This window comes from Myotis yumanensis, unplaced genomic scaffold (genome assembly GCF_028538775.1).
Source record: "Myotis yumanensis isolate MYYU_CA2020_CCGP unplaced genomic scaffold, mMyoYum1.0.hap1 SCAF_14, whole genome shotgun sequence".
NCBI classification, from domain to species: Eukaryota; Metazoa; Chordata; class Mammalia; order Chiroptera; family Vespertilionidae; genus Myotis; species Myotis yumanensis.
This window is the reverse complement of record NW_027223765.1, coordinates 10515200-10537120: the sequence shown is the minus strand read 5'-3', so window position 1 is coordinate 10537120 and position 21921 is coordinate 10515200. Positions and strand designations below refer to the sequence as shown.

Genomic DNA, 21921 nt, shown 5'->3' with positions numbered 1-21921 from the left:
CTTCCCCTACCACTATTCCAGTCATTCTCCACCAGGGTCTCTGTATATTTAGGAGACTCTGTTGGTTGCCAATCCCAGAGCCATGTACTCCTTTCTTCGGTCTTATAAAATGCCAACACTGCTCTGGGGTTTCCACCCTTCTCTATATAGCCATGTTCTTTAGGAAACATTGTTCTCAACGTCAGTACCAAAGAGGTAAATCCTCATGGTGGTTCCATTTACCTCACCAGTGATTGGTTGAGGAAGAATGTGTGTTACAATTTTGGCCAATGAGAGAAGGAAATTCTGATGAGAAGTCTGGGAAAGGGTCTCCACGCTGATGAGAACAGATTAAGGGAAGGTGCCATCACTGAATATTTGCAAACAGGTAGCCTTTTCAGAGCATGAAGGAAGCCAGCTTCAAGGCTGGAATGAGGAAGGCAAAGTAAATTGATGAAAAGAACTTGAGTCCTTCATGATGTCATTCTGCTACTGACTTATCCATCTCCAGTGTCTGCCTACATTACACCTCGTGTTATCTGAGGTAATATCCTGATTGCTTAAGCCAGGTTGACTGTGGGTGTTTTAATACTTGCCATTGTAGGTACCTAAATGATTGTGTGTATGTGTGTGTGTGTGTGTGTGTGTGTGTGTGTGTGTGTATCAGTGCAAAATATTATAGTTTCCTTTCTTCCTTTCTTCACATACTACGGTTGGAAATAATAATAATGATAATGATGATGACTACTACAAAGATAAAAACAGCAGTAATGTAGAGAGGAGCTACCTCTGTCCAGGGAATGATATCAAAGTCACCAGCATGAAATTTGCAAAATCCATTGCCCCTGATTTTACTGAGTGATGTCTAGGATATAAATATAGATTTGACATATTTCCAGTAGCCTTCCAGATTTTGGGTTCCCCAGTGGAAGATCCAGAGTAAGTGTGCCAAGACAGCTTTAGAGGAGCTGTTAATGATTTGGTATTAAGATCTCTTTTTTTATTACTTTGTTTGAGCCAAACTGGCAACATAGGCTTTAGAGCAAGATCTCAGAGGCTCCTCTTAAAATCTTGATTGATTGCCTCTTTCCAATCCAAATCAGAGGAGCAGGGTGGCCCAACTCCAAATTTAATTGGTTTATGGATATTAAGATTGTAAAGAGATAAATAGAATTCATGCTTAGGCTCCATTGTGCCAACAGTGTTCATTTTTCCAATATACAGTGTTCAAGTGTTGTTGTATTTTTTTTATTTACAGTGGGGCCTTGACTTACGAGTTTAATTCGTTCTGAGACCGAGCTCGTTAACTCAAATTACTCTGTCAACTCAAAGCAAAAAATCGGCTGAGAGACAGCTGGTACCTCAAAAAACTCGTTAGTCGGGACACTCGTAAGTCAAGGCCCCACTGTATTGCCAAAAATATGCATTGCAGCAGTATAGATGATGTGAACTGAGTAGGCCTTGCCCCAGAAAGCCAAGTGAACTCTTGCGGGGTGTGTCCATCAAAAGTTTAGTTGGCTTACTAGTATAGTGCTAAGAGTAATCTAGCTCCTCTACACAGTGACTTTGACTTTGAAGGTATCCTGTACCCACTCAATTCATTCATGTGCATCTGGAGGAAGACAGAGCAAGCAAGTCATGCATTAAATTATCCAGATAGAGTACTCCAGGTTAAAGGCTCCCCAAAGCCAAACAGATGAATATTCAACTGATAGAAGAAATCTGCCACATTTCTACTTTATATAAATCCAATAAACAGATGAGGCAAAACTAGGGCTTTTTGCAAAATGGGAGAGGATATTTGTTCATTTTCACCAAGTCACATTGCTTGGGATAGATTAGCAGTAAATCTCTAAGAAGAATGGAATTTTTCTTCCCAAGGTGTGTGGAACTGAGAATTAAAGCTAAAGATCATCGTGGTGGTCTATTTCTAGAGAAGAATTATTTACTGAGAGTATTTGTCATTCATTCAGGAGGACAGCCAGCCATGAGCCATGGCAGGCATCTGTAGTAACAGCCAGCTCTTGGAAGAAAAAGAAAAATAATCTTTCCATTCTTGAAAAGCATGACAAGAAAATGTCATCAAGTCAAAGGCAGACAAGACAGGCAGTGAGGGAATGAGAAAATTTAAGGCATGTTTCTAGAGCATATGTGTGCACGTACCACAGATGTAGATTTACTACTGTGTGTTTATCAGTGCCTGGCTGTAAAGATATGGGGTCAGTGGGTTGTGTGTCTGTATCGCATGCTTCTGTGAATTTAAGAAATAACAGCTAATATTTCTTGGGTTGCAACTATGTCCCAGACTCTGTGTTAAGTGCTTTATGGAGATTGTCTGATTGAATGATCTCTGCAGCCTGTTTTCCATTCATGAAGAGGTTAATAGAGCTACTAGGGATCAAAACCAGGATTCAAACCCAGGCAGCGTGACCACTTGGGCAATCAGTTCCCCAGAGCCCTTTGTGACTGGTTACATTACCATGCTGTATAACAACCATGTTTATATATTTTTGTTTGTTTTGGAGAAACTCTTCAAGGGGAGCAGTTCTATTATCTGCATTAAAATAGAATTGGTACATATCTCAGGCTGAGATAATTAACCAAACAAATAAGCATACCCATCTTCTTGGTAACATCGTGATGGGTTTAGCAGCAAACTGAGATTGAAAAGCTAGACACTCAGGCTGTTTGTAATTCCTGATTGATCTTTGTCTTCATCTTCAAACGTATCTCATAATTCATACGGTTCACTCTGGTGCCTTGACATCTGGCCTCTGGCTTATAAAAACAGTTTGGTGTGGTATTTAGGACTGTAAATCTAGAGGATTTAAAGTGTCTTTACACCACATCTTCACATGGATACCTAAAGTCATCACAAGATTTACCCATCGAAAACAATTGACTGATATTTGTCCCCTCTTTCATCAAACACGCTTCTTCCCACCGTCCATCGTCTCAGTGAGTGGCCGCTTCTCCAGTGGCAACTGCTCAGACCAAAAGCCTTGGACTCATCCTTGGTTACTCAATTATCACACCCTACATCCAACCCACTACGAAATCTTGTTGACTGTACTTCAAAATATGTCCAAAACACACTATTTTTTACCATTTGCATTGCCATGGCCCTGCTCAAGCCCCCATCTGCCTATAGAATGGTGGCCCTTTCTCCACACATAAGCCAGTGCCATCCTTTATTAATATACAGCTCACTCAAAGTCAGACAATGACTTTACATCACACGGAGAATGAATCCAAAATCCTTACCAAGGCCTCTGAGGTCCTACAGGATCTAGGCTCTGCATCGTAACTATCTTAATCCTTTGCTTCCTCCTCTCTCAGTGTATTCCAGTCTTCAAACAGCCAAGCTCCTTATCATTCCTCAAACACACAAAATTCAGTCCCATCTCTGGTTGAGAGAACAACCAAGATTGAAGGGTGCTGGTAGGGAATGCTATAAAGTGGCTCTTATAGAAGTATCCAAGTAAGATAGGCAATATTTTTACAACAAAGTTGAACCCCATCATAGGAAGTGAGGCCATGGGAGTTAAGCCTAGGAAAGAGTGTTCCTCTAGGGTGTGATCTCTGAGGGGCAGTAGTGAGAGGTCCCTGAATCTCCAGTAGGCCAACGGATGTGACAGCAAGCAGCACGCACATCCTGCGATGAGGCAACACGGATGGGGCACTATTATAAATTTTGGAGACCTGGATTTTGATTCCTGACTTCACCACTTACTGTTAGCATGACAGTGGCCAAACATTTAACCTCTCTGAGTGTCAGTCTCTTCATATTTCACAATTTTGCAGTGATTTACTTTCCTGCAATAATATTTTTACTCTTAAAAATCTGCATATAACCACTGGTATGCTGTATCAGTTAAAGATATAAACTGTATGAGTTAAATATAATTTTGGCTAAAAGCAACCAAAAAAACCTATCTAATAAAGATAGGATATGCAAATTGACTATCACTTCACAACAAAGATGACGGCACCCACAGCCAATAAGAAGGGAATATGCAAATTGAGGCAACAAAGATGGCAGCAGATGGGCTGGGACGCTTGTGTCATCGCCATGGCGATGATGCAGGCGTTCCACCCCACCCCAGCCACTCCGGCCCTCTGAGTAGCACGAAGGCAGAAAGGTAGTTCCAGGCCGGAGCAGAGGCAGAAAGGCGGCTCTGGGCCAGAGCAAAGCGGTGCCTGCAGCCAGGGGAAGGAAGGCCTATTCTTGCACAAATCTTTGTGCATCGGGCCTCTAGTTTAACAATAATTTAAACAAGTATGGGTTTGTTAAACAAGCAAAGCCATATGAATCTTCCTTTTCCCTCCTTGGCCACCTTCCCCAGTTGGCTTATGTCCTCTTGTTTATTGTCTTGAGTTAGCAAGAGGGCTGCTGTAGCTTTAGACACCATGTCTAATGTCCAAGAAAAGAAGGAAAAGAGAAAGGCAGGACCACCTAAGTCTTCTCTCTTTGATTAAAAAATCAACTCTCTGGAGAAATCTACATTGCATGTCCATTTCACTGGCCAGAACTGTGTCATAGGGTCATTTCCAGCTGTAAGGAAAGCTAGACACAATGCTATTCCAAACATAATGGAGGTTTTGTAAGAAAAAGAGAAGTAAAGAAAAAGGAAGTTGGGTATACGGCTAACAGAGTCTGCCATGGGGAAAGAAAAACAGAACAATGTAAATAGTAATCTTTGTTCCTAGAAAAAAGCCTTTGGCCATAGAATGTCATTATTTCAATACACAGATTTATTTGATTTCCTAGTATTGTATTTAGAATGTTTTTCTCCATGTTCAAAAATGGAATAGGTTTGTAGAATGTGGATGTTTCTATACTTTGGGGCACCTTCTCGTCATTGACTTCTAGCATTGGTGTTTATCTTAGATTGAACAACAGCATGCATTTGGAACACAGAATTTGGAAATTCTATGCATAGATACGTCCACTTGTATCTATGCATAGAATTTATGTGTCCTTTACATTTTGGGGGAACTTGCCCATTGAACATTGGGTCCAGCCACCTTTTTGCAGATAATTATTTTAAAGGAATTTCTCATTTTTATAGTAATTGAGCTAATCAGCTATTCTGACATTTCTAAATTAATCTTAGCAATGTATATTTTCTTAGAAAGTCATCCTTTTAATACAAATTTTCAAGTATATGAGTAAAGGATCTCAAATCACTTGCATTTGTGATTATACCTCCTTTATCATTCAAAATTTTGCATATTTTAGTGGAGATGTTTTTCATTCTTTTTGGTTAGACTTTTTTCTATTTTTAATTTTTTTTTTCAAAAAACTAGTTCTTGGATTTATCTATGATTTTCTTTAATTTTGTGTTTATTTATTCAGCACTGTCCCCTGATTTACTTGTACTTGCTTTGTCCTATAATTTTTAGTTGTATTCATAATTCATCAAATTTCATTCTGTCATTTATGATGAAAGCTTTTATGGCTTTGCAATCATTCCTGAATACAACCATGATTATATCTCTTCAATTTTTATGATTATTATTCCCATCATTATTTTCTGAGCACTGTAAAACAGAAGTAGGTGTGTGTGTGCACTTGCAAGCTAATGAGAAGGGGGGGTTAATTTCCAATTAGTTAGGTGTTTTTATGTTATTTGCCTTTTGGTTATTAAATTCTTATTTTACAGCTCTGTGCTCATTGTATGTAGCCCGTCTAATCATCTATTTTGTGGAACTCATTGAGGATTCCTTTGTGGTTGCTTATCGGATAATTTTTGGTGGGTGTCTTATAGGCCCTTGAAAAGAATATGTATTTACTGAAGTGTAAAGAGCTTGATACTCATGATTAGAAATATGTTATAAATTCAACTGTTCAGATATTTTATACTTTCTTTTACGATGTTAGATTTGTCATGGATTGAAGGAAACCAGTTAAAGTATTTCATTACTGATTCATTTCTTTCTTTTTCATTTTTACAGTTTAAAATTTCCTCTTACATATTCTTAATGTTCTGTTATCTGGTGCATAACAGTTTAAACTTCATTATGATTGCACCATTCACCATTGACTAACTTCCCACTCGGCCCCACCAACTTCTTTTAACTGAAATTCTATTCTGTGCAATATTATCTCCTTTGCCCGCATTTGTCACTCTTTGCTCATTCTCTTATTTAATCTCCAGGAGTTATTTGGGTTTTAGTAGGGATCTTCTAATCTACATTTTCAATTTATTTAATGAGGAATATAACTGTTAACATTTACTGTCATATGTTTGATTTTTTATCTCTGTCATTTTATTTTGTGCTTCTGGAGGCTTTCATGCTCTTACTCTTTTATTTTCTTTTTAAAAAAACTATCTGCTATCTGAACTTTTTTCCCCAATAAATTGAAGACAATCCAAGTTTTTAAATATGCTAATGTCTACTTTTAAAATTTGACTAACACATTGCAACTATGTGCTCCTAATTATTAATATTGGGAATGGAATAGCACATCCATCTCCTCCTATATCCTAAATGAGGGTAATAAAAATAGGACCTATCTGATAGGGTGGATTACAGGCCTAAAAGAGATGATACATCTAAGGTTCTAAACTGTATGTAACACATAGTAAGGACTCCAATGTCAATTATAACTAATCCAGGTGCCATTGTTGTTGTCCTTGTTACTTGTCCTCCATATGAAATGAGGAAAGGAGCATAGCCTGACTTTCTCCTCCATCTCCCCCCACCCCACCCCCATCGTCACTCCCCCCCTCCCCACCTGCCTCCACTGCTTGCGTTTTGTTACTACAAGTCATGGTATTTTTATTACTGTTAAGACTCTTCTAAATGATGTGTCATCTGTTTCATTAAGTATTTATAACAGGTGAATTTTCTTTGTGAACTGTTTATAGCAGTCATTTTTAATTCAACCATGTTTAAATTATTCCAAGCACAAGTCCTTTTAAGCTTCATGTTTTCCATAGTTTCCAATCTTTTGTTTTCTTTGCTCATGAATGGTAATTTGTCTGGGTTAAGAACACTTGGGTCATAGCTTCCTCTTACATTGTTTCATATGCTAGAAGAGAAGTTTGAAGTGAAGCTCGGGTTTCTTTCTCCGTGGATGGCCCATCTTCCTGCCTGTGTGCTTGGATGCCCTGCTCCCCGCTGACACGTGAGGGTTCTGACAGGACACTCTAATCCACTGGCAGGAAAAGAGATGTTTCTTTTCAGTGGGCTGACCCGACACAACGTGGTTCCCTCCTGACAGATCTGATCTTCGTTCCTCATTTGGCCTAGGAACTCTCTTATCTGAGTGTTTCTGCTCTAGTCAGTCATTCTGAAGTCTTCAGGAGCCAATTTTTTCTTTATATCGTCTCTAATAGTATCTTCTCTAATGATTTTCATCTTACTTGGTATTCCATGAGAGCTTCTCAAACATGCCTCCATATCATTGAATAACTTTTTTTACTTTTACATTTCCCTATTTTTTTAATTTACCTTTATTGTTAAAAGTGTTACAGATATCTTCTAATAACATAGTCAGTGAATAAAGTCAAAGTTGAATGACAAACTGAGAAAAATACCACACAAATGACAGAGTTTTTATAAATCTATACAACATTTACATATCAATAAAAAGATCTATAACTTACTAGAAAAAGTGATTAAGTTTTAAGCATTTAGTTTCTGCCCATGTCAGCCACATGGAATACACAGAAGAAAACATAAGTACCAAGCTTCTGGATATTGGTCTCAGAGATGTTTTCATGGATTTGACTTCAATGGCATGATAAACAAAAATAAATAAATACAGAAGGACTAATGGAAATAGAACATCACCATTGGGCAAACACCGGGTAATAAGTTTTTTAGGCAAGAATCATCAATGGATGTTAAAATTCGAAGGCAAATGTTTGATGACAAACAGGATAGTTGCATAGTCTCAAAGTATTTCCCCTCCATGAAATTTGTTCATTACAAAGAGAATACTAGTCATTTTACAGTAGAACAACCTGGCAAATATTACCTCAACCCAGAGACCAAAGTCAATATCACATGTAATGGGACATATTGACATCATATTGCTGCACTGAGAAGAAGGCATCACTTTTGTCCTATTCTTACCAGAAATACATAACTTCAATCTAACAGTGAGGAAACGTCAGAAAAACCCAAATTAAAGAACATTCTACAAAACACTGGCTAGTAGATCTTCTGGTCAAGATGGCAGCATAGGTAAAGACGGTACTCAGAACCTCCCACAACCACAAGCTGTCAAAATTACAGCTAAGCTATAGAACAAGCATGTCAAACTCTCGGCCCACAACGAATATTTTTTGCGGCCCAGCTAATATAACGGTATGTAAGAAACGTTTTAATAAAAATTTCGTAACTTAATTTTTACAATATCCTGTTATACGTAATTATTAACAACGAGCTACAACGTTCGCTAATGACTGATTACTATAATCGTGTTGCATTCATTTCCCTTCCATGCCTTCCGTGCAGGTGCACCATTTCTCTCCACTAATACTAGCAGCAAAAATTTTAGCAGCCGGTTGCCACGTCATTAGTCTTGACTGAATTGTTTGGTGTGCACAACAGGAAATATTTTGCTTTTGGAGAACAAGAAAAATAGGTTTATTTGTGTTATGCTTATTAACTTGTCCATTTATTCAGTGTCTGGTAAGTTAATGTTCAAGGAAAACTATTAATTTTTATTAAAATGTTCTATTATTTCATGTTAACGATTACTCCTTTATTTTATCCCTTTGTGTTCAGCATGTCTCTATCGAAACAAACCTACGTTTCTATGAACATTGAAGCTTTTGGTTTTTTGCAGCCCACATAAACTTAAACCTTGTTTATTTGGCCCATGTTAGCCTTTGAGTTTGACATGCTTGCTAGAACAACCATCATTTAGAACCACCTAGTAAATTACTAGGTGGTCGGCAAACTGCGGCTCTCCAGGCGCACGTGGCTCAAGAGCCGCAATTTGCCGACCACGGAGTCCTCATTGAACAGAAATCCTACAACTAAGGATCTAAAGAAGCCACATAGAGACTGGTGGGAGAGGCAAAGAGGCAGATGGAATACATAGAAGAAAACATAAGTACCAAGCTTCTGGGTATTGGTCTTAGAGATATTTTCATGGATTTGACTTCAATGGCATGATAAACAAAAATAAATACAGAAGGATTAATGGAAATAGAACATCACCATTGTGCAATACAGACTGGCCCCACTCACAGGTGTGGCAGATAAAAATCAGGAGGGATATCTCAGCTGTCGAGGTTCCCCCCTGAAGAGCCAGGCAGTGGTTCTCAACCTTCCTAATGCCGAGACCCTTTAATACAGTTCCTCATGTTGTGGTGACCCCCAACCATAAAATTATTTTCATTGCTATTTCATAACTGTAATTTTGCTACTGTTATGAATCGTAATGTAAATATCTGATATGCAGGATGTATTTTCATTGTTCGCGACCCACAGGTTGAGAACCGCTGAGCCAGGGGTTCCAGCCCCACACCAGGCCCCCACACCAGGCCCCAAGCCCAGGGTTCTAGGGCTGGGAAGAAAAAGTCCCCATAACTTATAACTGTTAAAAGCTGCGGGGGGGCTGCTCCTCTTAATGGGCCTGTGCTCACTCCCAAACTTACCCAAACTCACTCCAAGCTCCAGCGATGGGGCAGCAGCTCACAAGGCACCAGGGACATCCAGGAAGGAGCTGAGGTGCCTAGCTTCAGGCTGGAGGGGCAGCGTTCTCCCTCAGTAGTGCTGGCAGCGGCTGCAGTTCCTCTGCTGAGCTCTCCCCCAGCAAAGCCGGTGGGAGCCATATACTGAGACTCCAGCAACATGGACAACACCATTAGCCCCGCCCTAGTGTCTGAGACCCCGCCTCATCCAACTGGCCAGCCAAACCCAAGCAGTTTTCAGTGATTGGCTTTTCCATAGAAACAGCCAATCTTGGCTCATGCTTTTGATTTTCCTAAAATCACTCAAAGGTTCACAAATCCCAAATAAGCTGCACCTGGCCTCAGCATGCCCCATGCATCTTGCTAAGTGGCCCCAGCCAGGATTAAATGCTCCAATCAAAAGACATACGGTTGCTGAATAAATAACAAAACAAGACTTTTACATATGCTGTCTACTGGAGACTCACTTCAGATAGAAAGACACACAGAGAATGAAAGTAAAAGGATGAAAAAAGGTGTTTCATTAAAATGGAAACAAAGAAACAAAAAAAACAACACTTGATAGCAATACTTATACCAAACAAAATAAACTTTAAAACAAAGGCTAAATAACAACAGACAAAAAAGGGATCCAGCAATTCTATTTCTGGGCACGTATCTGAAGGAACCCAAAACACTAAATCAAAAAGACATACACATCCATATGTTCATTACAGCATTGTTTACAATAGCCAAGATATGGAAGCTACCTAAGTGCCCATCAGTAGATGAGAGGATAAAGTGATGCCTATATACCATGGAATATGATTCAGCCATGAAAAAGAATGAAATCCTGCCATCTGAAACAACATGGATAGACCTAGAGGGTATTGCGCTGAGTGAAATAAGTCAGACAGAGAATGACAAATGTCAGATGATTTCGCTTGTAACTGTGGAATCTAAAAAGCAAAATAAATGAACAAGCAAAACAGAAACCGACTTACAGATACAGAGAACATTTTGACAGTTGCCAGATGGAGGGGGTTGGGGAGATGGGTAAAAAGGTGGAGGGATTAAGAAGTACAAACTGGAAGTTGCAAAATAGTCATGGGGATGTAAAGAACAGCATAGGGAATATAGTCAATAATATTTTAATAACTGTATATGGTGTCAGATGGACACTAGATTTATCAGGGGGAGCAACTTTTTAAATTATATAAATGTCTAATCACTGGGTTGTACTCTTGAAATATATAATATTGTCCATCAATTGTAATTTAAAATTTTTTAAATATATTTTCAAAATAAAATAGCCCTGGCTGGTGTGGTTCAGTGATTGAGCATCGTCCAACACACTGAGAGGTTACAGGTTCTATTCCCAGTCAGGGCACATGCCCGGGTTGCAGGCTCCAGCCCTAGTAGGGGGCGTGCAGGAGGCAGCCAATCGATGTTTCTCTCTCATTGATGCTTTTCTCTCCCCCTCTCCCTTCCTCTCTCTCTAAAATCAATAAACAAAATATTTTTAAGTAAAAGAAAAATCTATGCAATAAAAAAAAAGACTTGCTAGTAGTCTCCCAAAGGGTCCAAAAGGTTATGAAAGACAAAGAAAGACTGATATAGATTGAAGAGACTTAGGAAACATAACCAAATGCAATGTGGAATCCTGGACTGGATCCTGGACCAGAGAAAAAAAAGGACATTATGAGACAACTGGAAAAATCCTGATAAGAACTGTACATTAGTTAATCATTTTATATCAATGTTTATTTCCTGGTTGCTACTGATTTACTATGGTTATGTAAGACTTAGCATTAGGGAAAAGTAGGTGAAAGGTATTTTACAAATTTTCTGAGTAAAATTATTTTAAAGTGAAAAGTTGGAAAAAAGAAATAAACTGTGCAATTCATCACTGGGTTGCTCTTTCATCGAAAAGCAATCCAGAGCCTACTAAATTGAAAGTTCAGAATAATTCTCCAACACCTAAGAGCTAATGTTTAAAATCTGTAGTCTTTCGTTTGGTATACTTTTACTCTGGGTTTGTTTTCTTATCTAGAAGAAGCAGAGTTTTTGTTGTTCATTTGGCAAAGGAAACTGCCCTTATCTTACCTTAATGTGATAGGTTGTTAAAACCAGAGCAAGGCCTGACGAGTCCCTAAACAGAGTTGGGGTACTACTTGCTGCTCTGATTCTCCAAGCAGCCTTTAAAGCTGCAAGCTGTCTAATCGAAACCCATTCACTAGATTCCTGTAAATGTAAGCATTCTGCAGTGCTTTGAAAATGAACAGTCAAGGATCATGCACAGTGTAGGAGACAAAGGATTCAGCATACAAGTTGACTTTATTAGCCACATTTTTTCACGACATAAATATTTTGAGTTACTATCATACAAAATACCAGAATCAGGGTATGGGAAAGGTCTGCAGATGTGAACTCAGAAGCTGGGGTTCAAGTTCTGCTCCTGCCCCTAATTATCATTCTTACATAGAGATAAGGAAACCGGTTTATTTAGGGCCTGAACTCAGTGTGGTGCCCTCAGCTATCAGCCTTATTTTTCTCCTCTCACACTCTTCTAACAGGGTTGGTTAGAACTTTTTCATTGCATCTTAACAACATTTGGGCATATGTCATAGCTGTTGATCATAAGAATCTCATTGTCAGGTGTTGAAAGTTTAGTCCAGCCTGGCTGGCGTGGCTCAGTGGTTGAGCATCAACCTATGAACCAGGATGTCATGGTTCGATTCCCAGTCAGGGACATGTCCGGGTTGTAGGCTTGATCCCCAGTGTGGGGAGTGCAGGAGGCAGCTGATCAATGATCCTCTCTCATCTCTGATGTTTTTATCTCTCTATCCCTCTCCCTTCTTCTCTGAAATCACTAAAAAGTTTAGTCCATCTGAAGCAAAATGTTAGTATGACAATTGTTTTTTGTTTGTTTTCTGCTGCTGTTCCCCTCATCCCCACCACCAAACCTCCTCCTTGCTTCAATCCACAAACACCCCAGCTTGGGCCAACCCTTGGGTTGAGAACTTGCATTGGGAAAGTGAACAGTGGCCTGTGCTTACACTCTGCCTCCACCTTGCTTTTCCTCTCCACCTATCACACATGTCTCCCACTTCTGAATGAATAGGGAACTTGACAAGAGCTCTAGAACTCAATCACGTCCCACCTTGGATAGGTGATGAGTAGAGCAGAAGCTTCCCAATGCTCCTGGGGCTCACGTGACTGTGCTGAGAAGTGTGTGAGCCTGTGAATCACCTCAGCCCTCATGGAGCCTGCATTCCAGCGTGGGAGGCAGATAATCAACAAGCAAGTAAATGAGTACATGATATAAAATACAAAGTCAGGAAAAAATATCATACGCCTTCTGATATGACATACCAAGTTCAAAGCATCACTTTTGTGATATTTCTACCAAAAACATGTAACCTGAATCTAATTATGAAGAAACATCAGACGAACCCAGATTGGGGGACATGGTACAAGACAATTGTTCTGTACTCTTTAAAATAAAAAATGTCACAAAAGAGAAAAAATAGCTGAGACACTATTCCAAATTAAATGAGACTTAAAAATACATGAAAATTAAAAGCAATGCATATTGTATATTAGAAGCAGACCTTTTAATGCTGCGAAGAATTTTTTTCAAAATATGTGTAATTTTCAAAATTTGAATGAGTTGCATATTAGATAGTAGTGTTGCAAGACTAATTTGTTATATTGTATTTACATAACAAAATACTTTTGTTTTGGGGAGATACCCAGTGAAATATTTAGAAATAAAGGGTCATAATGACTGCTACTTATTCCCAAATAGTTCAGCAATGATAACAATAGCAATGACAAGAACAATTGCAATAATACCTATATTTTAGAGAGAACAATAAAAAGCAAATTTTGCAAAATGTTAATAATTGGTAAATCTAGGTGAAAGGTATGATCAGCATTCCTGGAAATATTCTTGCCAATTTTCTGTGGGTTAAAAAGTTTTCAAAATAAAAAGTTTTTTTAAAAAATAGTAATTAGTGCTCTGAAGATGGTAGGGGAGATGGAGCATTGGGGTTAGGGAAAGTCCCTTGTGAAATGACCTTGGAGTAGAGGCTGATGGAAGTGAGAAGTTAGCAAACTTTGAAAAGAAAAGAGCATTTCAGGAAGACAGAACAACAGAAGCCAAGGCTCTGACACAGCAGTGTTTCTGCTGTGTTTGTGGAACAGCAAGGAGACTAGAGGGGCAGAAACAGAGTAAGTGATGTAGGGTGGTGGTAAGAACGGTCAGATCATGTAGGGCCTTATAGGCCATTGACAGGATGTTAAAGGTTATTTTAAGTGTAATGAAAAACTATTGTAAGGTGTTTAGCAGAGTTGCAAACAGTCTGCTTCCATCTTAGATAATCACTTTTGTCTGCTTTGCATGGAGTAGTCAACTCTGGGTTCACACAGAAGAGAAGGTCTCAAATCACCAGCAAGGAAGTTTAAGCAGGATGCCAAAAAGAGCTAAGCACTTAAGGAGAATCAGCATTTTCCCACATAGATTGCATCAGGTATCTTCTAGGCAGAAAAAGGTACTGAAAGCCTTTGAAAAATCATTGAAAATCTGGGGGCTGGTCTTAGTGTATCTGTGTGCCTGGGGTCAAGGAGGGGTGACTAGACATAATGATGGGCAGGTGGGTGCCCCCATCCATCAGGAAAGGTCTTATATCCCACAGAAGGAACGTGGTATTAACCTAGAAGTGACGGGGCCATCAAAGCACTTAAACAGTTGAATTACATGTTTTAAAGTTGGCTCATCCTTCAAGGTTTGAAAGAATGTCTCTGACTATTTCAGCCCCCATTGATCGTTCCCTTTTCTGACAAAGTAGAGCAGACAACAATCAAAACACTCTACTCATCACTTGATAATACAAATATAGGGTCTTGTGCCACCCTCAGATAGTTTTAAGCATCGCTACTTGTCCCCAGATTAGATCGTCAACTTCCTATAAGTAGGGACTGTTGAAAGTCTTTTGTATTCTCTCGTTGTGCTGAATTGCCAGAGCTGGAGGGAACTTAGCAGCCACTGAACTCATCCTCTCCATTAACTGACGGAACCCAAGTCCAGGAGCTTCAGGGACCTGCTCAAGCCACACAACGCATTGGTGGCAGAGCTATTGCTTTACTGATATATTCATTAACCACTGGTTTTTGACAGAGCCAGGTAGATGCAAGAAGATGATTTCTGACTTGACATCTCTATCCAAACTAAATCAAATTAGGAGCTGGAATATACTGTGCTTGCCTCAAAGAAAATGAGGCTATTGGTGGGTAAAAATGTTGGCAAGAAAGTTAGTCCTCATCACAGGTATTACATGTTTAAAGACCCCACTATTCACTCCCTCCCTGCAGAGCCCTGGGTGAAATATTTAGGGCGAGTGTGGGAAGAGCTCTAACAAACCACAGCCTAACTAGGCATAGAAGAAGTGAATCTGTGTGGCTGATGGAGTGTGAAGGGAGCTGGGTTTCAGAGGCAATTCACAGGGACCGTTCAGCTTGCTGCAGCATGACAAATAACCTATTTCCTTGTCATCAATTGATTTAATAATAACTTTTCAGGAAAACAAAGAAAAGAGTGAGCATTTTGACCAAAGGCACAGCCCTATTTAAAAAAAAATCTAAAATGTGAAAAGGAAAAGCACGTTCCTCTTAAAATCAAAGATGTAGGTCACATTTGAGCATCCAGGATGAGACATTTGGACATTTGCTTATGGAATGTTCTCTGATGACCTCATTTCAATTCTGAAGCAAAAGCCAGTGTATTGTTGGTGGGGTCTTCAATAGCAAAGGAAATGTTCATAGAGGCGACTTCATGGTTAAATGTCAACAGACAGGAAACTGAACTGACATGGGGACTATGTCTCCTGGTTTATGCCTGTGTGGGCAGAGACTTGTTTGCTCTCAACCCCGCCCGCCCCCCCCCTTCCCCACAGAGTGCAGACCTCAGATCTGACTGTAATGATCAAGCGCATGCTGGTTAATTAACTTTATGGGCCACTGCAGAACCGACGGGTAAATCAATAGGCATGCCACTACAGTCACCTTCAGGCTGTGATTCTGTGTTCCATTGCTCTAATGATGCCTGATTTCTGCTCTCCCCCAATTAATTGCCATTGAAGTGCTTCTCAACATGGCAACCACATGGGTTATTGCTGAAATTCCAGCTGGCTCTAAAGCACACGAAGCAGAGGAATTGTACCAAAAAGAGGTCAGGAAAACCTTCTCCTGAAAGTCTGTTTGGGCTTAAGGGGCTTTGGAGTTAGAGAGACCCGTATGTGGATCTTCATTTTGCAACTTACGAGCCATTTGACTCTGTACAATGAGGTGATAACCTGAAATGGACCCTCTGTGCCACCCTCCCATCCTTCTACTGGGCATGGCTCTAGTCTGTGCTCTCTGCTCTCTGAAATAGCTCTTCCAACTTCCAACATCTCCTCCGTCTACTTCCCCTTTCTGCTCACTCAGGAGATAGACTTGTACTGGGGTTCTTGTTCCAGCATCTAGAAGGGTTCAGGAAATCTGGAGAAGGCTGTGCATAGATTAAATAGGAGTCCAGAGACGAAATATAATTTTGAAAGGCATTTGGGGGTCAGAGGAGCCTAGTTTAAAGGAAACTAAGATCTCCTCATCTCAGGACCCCATGCTTTTCATTAACACAATTTGTCCTGAGGTGAGGCAGAGATATATACTTCAAAGGGTCAGTGTTTCATATACAGAGTCCATTGTCAGATTTGGGGGAATTAGCTTACCGCTGTTCAAGTATTTGGCCAGTAGGAGGCAATAACATGTAGATTAAGATGCCCTGAGCTGTCTGGCAGCAAACAATCAATTTAATGTATCCTATTCAGGTTTGGGGAAATGCCATCAGCCATTCTCAGATTGGGCCCTGCTGTCATGCTGGAATTGGCTTCGGCAGACTTGTTTCCATTTTCATTGATAAAAACAGAAACAATCAAAAGAGAAGATCCACCCAGCTCCAACTGCCTCCTTATGCATCTCTCTCCTGATGGACAAACTGCCTCATTCCGATTGAAAGTCAACCTTTCCTCCCAGGCGCTGCACTTCATCAAGGTCATCACTTCTCTCCTGAGTCCTTAAGAACATGCTGAAATAATCTTCCATGTTTAAACAGTGCAAACCAGAAAACCTCTCCATGACTGCCTCTTTTTACTCATCCCCTTTATAGCAAAACTGCCCATGCTTTCCCCCCAACACACTTCCCCTCCAACCATGCTTTCTTAAAATCGGGTCAGTTAGGTTTTCATCCCACCATTTCACCGAATATATTAGGTTCCTGTTTAGGGTACTATCAAGATCTCCCAAAGACATTCCTTTTGCCAAATGCGACGGCCAACCCCTCTACCTCCAATGACTTGAGATCCAAGCTCCATTGGAAGCTGCCGGTCATCCTCTCTTTCTTGAATCATTTTCTTCTCTTAGATTCTAAAACATCCCTCTCTTTTGTCCTCCTTCCTCACTAGCCCCTCCTCAGATTTCTCGGTTTGTCCTGAATCTTCTTGACATCTAACTGTTTGTTCTTAATCTTCCTGACGTCCAGGGCTCAGTCCTCAGATCACTTCTCTTCAGTGTCCACACTCACTCTGCAGTGATCTCGTCTAGTCTCATGTCTTCAAATGCCATCTATTTGCTCGCGACTCCCAAGTGTGTTACTGCAGCTTGGACCTGTCCTCTGAATCCCAGAATCATGTATTTAACTGCCTACTTGGCAGCAACACTTGGATTCGAAGCAAGCATCTCAAACTTACCCAAAACTCTACTCTGATCCCCACCCCGCTCCCTACACCACTGGCTTCTTCTCCAGTGTCCCCTCTTTCAGGAAGTGGCCCCCATTTACCTAGTTGCTCAAGCCCAAATTCTTGAAATCATTATTGACTCTTCTCTTTTCCTCATACTTTCATCCAGTCCCTTAATAAATCCAATTGGTTCTACCTTCAAATTGTGCCCCGAATTCAACCACATCTTACTATATTAGGCTAAGCCAAAATTACTTCTCACCAGGATAATTGCAAGAGTCTCCCAACTGGTCTCCCTACTTCCACCATGCCCTCCTATAGTCTATTTTCCACACAATAGCCAGAGTAACCCTTTTAAAATAAGGGTCAGGCCCTGTCACTTCCCTACTCAAAGCCATCACCCTTAGGATAAATTCCAAAGCCATTGGCATGACCTGCAAATTCCAGCATGAAGCCCGCCCTTGACCTCTCTGTGCTTTCTCTCCCTCATTACTCCGTTCCAGACACACTGCCCTCTTAAAGTTCCTCAAGCACCCCACCTTGCTCTCTTGTAGGGGCTTTTGCCCTGGGTTTTCCCACTACCCAGAATGCTCTTCTCCAAAGTAGCTCATACCTTCACTTCTTTCATGTCTCTGCTCCAATGTCACCTGTCCCAGAAGCCCTGCTTGTCACTTTCTAAAGCCTAGCTCTGGCTGTTACCCCTACCCATATTATTATATATCTTTGATTATTTATTTTCTATCTCTACCCACTAGACATTAAAACCTTAAGGAGAAGGAATTTGCTTATTTTACTGCTATATCCCCAAAGCTAAGGACTATGTCTGACCCATAGTAGTAGCCCATTCATTAAATGAACTATTTTAATAAAGGAATGAATGATTCTCTAGTCATAGGTTTCCTGGGGTGATTGTAGGAAGTAAGGTATTTAGAGCAATTTCTAGCACATGGTAAAGGACTCCAGACTATCTGTTCCTTTTACCATTATTATTATAAACAGAATGGATGGGAGGTGGAAGTGGTGTATAGAAGCTAATCATCTTGTGACATCTGCTATTATCAGAGTTTGCTTCTATTTCTGCGTTTTGTATGTTCCCATCTGGCCTCTGCTCTTGTAGGGGTAATTGAAGAAAGCATGTGCCTTTGAGCTCGCTGCTCAGACTTTGTTTAACTTGTGGGCATTTCTCTTAAGCTGTCCACTTGAATAAGAAATGTCACATTGGCTTCCAATGCCAATTCTCCCGCTTTTGAAGCAGGCAGGCTCTGAAGGTCTGACAATTTCCAGCTACATCTCTCAGAGCAAGGATAATGCTACAGGTTTCTTGGCATCGTACTAAACTTCGGAGAACAAAGAACAGCAGGTGATGGATGGGTTTGAAGGGAGAAAAGACGCACGTGAGCACAGAAGGGAGGCCAGACTGCACACTTGTAGGTGTCACCCATCGCCTTCCTGTATTGGCAGCAGAAACCAGACAGTGATGCCCGATGCTTCACTTTGATCAACAAGGAGTGCCCCTTTATTCTTTTTAAGAAATTTGAAATATATAAAATAAAGGAAGTAGCTTCCAAATAGATTTTCTTTCCCACTCTGCATCCCTTCCCACCCTCACTGATCACCAGTACTTCCATCCCCTGGGAGAGAGGGGTAGCTCTCTCCATCCCTACATCTATCTCTGTCAACTCACCAGCATGGGGGTTAGAGGAAGGCAGGTTTAATTTTGAACCTTGGTGTTTACTCACCTACGCTATGTGACCTTGGACAAGTTTTTTTATATGCATAAAATTTTTTATTGATTTCAGAGAGGAAGGGAGAGAGAGAAAGAGATAGAAACATCATTGATAAGAGAGAATCATTGATAGGCTGCCTCCTGCATGCCCCATACTGGGAATCGAGCCCACAACCAGGCATGTGCCCTAAGTGGGAATTGAACCAGTCATGGCTCCTGATTCATAGGTCGATGTTCAACCACTGAGCCACACCAGCCGGGTTTGGAGAAGTTTTTTAACCTCTCTCGGCCTCCATTTCTCCAGGGGGAAATAACACATTCTTCATGAATGGTTGGAAAGATGAGGAGGGATCACCTGGTGGAACATGGAGGCTGGCTCCACACTCCCAGCTCCCTCCTCCCCTGTTCTGCCCCATCACCCTCCTTCCATTTGTATCATGTAGAAATCTCAGCTCTCCCAAAGACAAATATGATATGATTTCACTTATGTGTGGAATCTAAAGAGCAAAATAAACAAACAAACAAAATAGAAACAGACTCATAAATATAGAGAACAGACTGATGGTTGCCAATGGGGAGAGGGTTGGGGGCTGGGTGAAAAGGTGAAGTGATTGACAGCTTGGCAGTTAGAAAATAGTCTTGGGGAAGTACAGTATAGCATAGTATGGTACCAGGTGTAGACTGGAAATATCGGGGAAAATACTTTGTAAAGTATATGACTGTCTGACCACTATGCTGTATGCCTGAAACTAATATAAAATAATATAGAATGTAAACTGTAATTGAAAAATAAAATTAAAATAAGCATTAAAAAAAGAATTTTCAGCTCTTCCATGTTTGTTATCTTCTGCTACCTTCATAATTGTGCCCTGATATAATCAGAGAAGGTGTTATTGTCCTATTTTTGTTACAAGGGTAGCCAATTTATTGAACCATCTGAATGGCTTGGGGTGGGGGAGAACAGAAAATGACTTTATTTTGCAATGTGATGGTATTGGCTTTGACAAACCTCCCTCCCCCTGGTTTGCACAGCCCATGACAAAATCTCAGCAGATTCCTTGACTTCCTGATCACTTTATTAAAATCCGTTCAAAGTAAACTCCAATGTCACCTCTTATTTGTCTCCCTTTCTCCACACTAGGCCAGCATCTAGCCTTCTGGCACTTGAAGTGTAGAAAGTCTGTTCTGCTCCTTTGCTGCTCCAGGTCCTCACCTCAGTGTGGCTTGGTCTCAGAGTGATTGTCTCATACCTCCCTCTCACTTACCTTTGCTGGAGATGGAGGGTCCGCTGCCAGACAAGTGCGGTGTTCCCAGGGGCACATGACTCCATTCTCCTATATCCATAAGGATATGCTAGGTTAGGGTACAGCAACAGACTCCAAAATAACTGAGGAGCACCTCCTTCTTCCTGCTTCCTCAACAGCCCCAATTCCTCTGGTGGGTTTGGACTGTAGGGCAGAGGGAACAAGACAAGAGAAAAGTCTTGGCTGGCCCACTGTTTCTGGCCTTTCTATGAATGATGTTGCTGCTTCTCTGGCTAGCCCTTTCTGGTTGGTGATGCCCAGTGGGGCTTCTCTAGAGGACCCTGCAGGGCCTCCCCTCTGAACTTCAAGTGCAAAGTTGGCCTCACATGGCCACAGTCAACTTCAAATGAGCAACAAAGTACATTCCCACAACATACTAGGAAAGCGAGGAGAACAGCATGGTGTCGTGTACACACAATAGACACCCAACTTAATGGTTTAAAAGACGAGCCATCTCTGTAGTTGATGGTTCTGTGGGTTGACCATTGGAGCGGGACTCCACTGGACAGTTCTGGTCTCGTTTAGACTTCTTCAGTCCTTGCAGGGAAGCAGGTGGCTCTGCCCCTGGGGTCTCACTTGAGTGATGGAAAGTGACTGGACCATGTGTCTCATATCACCCTTCAGGCTGAATTGGGTTTGTTCATATGGCAGTTTGGTACAGTTTCAAAAGGGATGGCAGAAGCATATATGGCACCTCGAGGTCTGGGCTTAGAACTGGTTTAAAGTCGCTTCTGCCACTTTCCATTGATCAAATTCCCCAAACCAACAAGATTCAAGAAGCGGGGAAACATGCTCCCCCTTTGCTGGGAGGAGCTATACAGTCACTTTGCAAAGGGGAATGGGTAAGGGAAAGGGAGAGAATTGTGGTGTTTTTGAAGTCAACTGCCCAGCACTAAAGTCATCACATCTTTCTGATCTTCTTAGAGAGAAGTTGGGGGTTTGATGCAGAGCCAGATCAACCACCTTATGTGAACTATCTTAAAGGCAAAGTGACCTGTTGCATGTAGGTCAGGTAGCCACTAAGTGGTTCATTTCTTTTATCTGAGCAGAAGGAAAACTGTATGTGATAAAAATGCATAGTAAATACCAGAGACTTTTAAAAGCCCACTGTGGCTGGGCTGGACAGAGCAAGGTGGACCGTGGTGACCACTGTCCTTGGGATCCAGAATTTGCCAGTCACTGGAGCCCATGACAATGAGCTTTTCTTTACATTTAAGAAGAAATGAATCTTTAAAGAATTTTAAACACACGCTCACATCTCTGTTTCCAAAAGATCCTTCTAGCTCCGATGTGAGGACTGGATTGGAGGTTCGGACTGGACCAATCCCAGACTTTTGGAAGTCAGAACTTTTCCAAGCTTTTTCATGAGTCCCAGAGGCAAAGAAGAAATAGTCTAGTTTGCCAAATGGTCAAAAATGAGCAGAAGGGCAAGGGAAAGAACAGAGAATGTAAAATAGATAATTCCACATTGTGTCCTACACACACACACACACACA

At 40.9% G+C, this 21921-nt stretch overlaps 1 protein-coding gene across 3 annotated transcripts in view; it reads left to right on the top strand.

The window, feature by feature from the left end:
* Positions 1-21921, top strand: part of STAC (SH3 and cysteine rich domain) — a 106808-nt gene that overhangs the window by 13585 nt on the left and 71302 nt on the right. The window lies entirely within an intron of this gene.